We start from the raw sequence: 393 nt of genomic DNA, 5'->3' as shown, positions 1-393 counted from the left end.
AGTTTACTTCTTGCAGCATCATCAATATGAAAAAAAGCTAAGCATCCGAACACCTTTAGATGAGAAAGATTTACTTTCTTTCCGCTCTAAAATTCTTCAGGGATCTTAAATCCCAACGGTACAGATGGTCATCTGTTTATTAAGAAGGCTGCAGTATTGATTGCATCTGCCCAAAACGTCTTTGGCAATCCACAGTGCAATCTCATGCACCTTGCACGCTCATTAAAGGTTCGGTTCATCCTTTCCGCTATTCCATTCTGTTGAGGCATTCCAGGAATAGTCTTCTCCATCTTGATCCCATTTTCAGCGCAATATCTCTTGAACTCGTCGCTGATGTACTCACCACCATTATCAGACCTTAAACACTTCAACTTGAGATTCGTCTCAATCTCA

This window comes from Brassica oleracea, chromosome C1 (assembly GCF_000695525.1).
Source record: "Brassica oleracea var. oleracea cultivar TO1000 chromosome C1, BOL, whole genome shotgun sequence".
NCBI classification, from domain to species: Eukaryota; Viridiplantae; Streptophyta; class Magnoliopsida; order Brassicales; family Brassicaceae; genus Brassica; species Brassica oleracea.
This window is presented reverse-complemented; position numbering follows the sequence as displayed.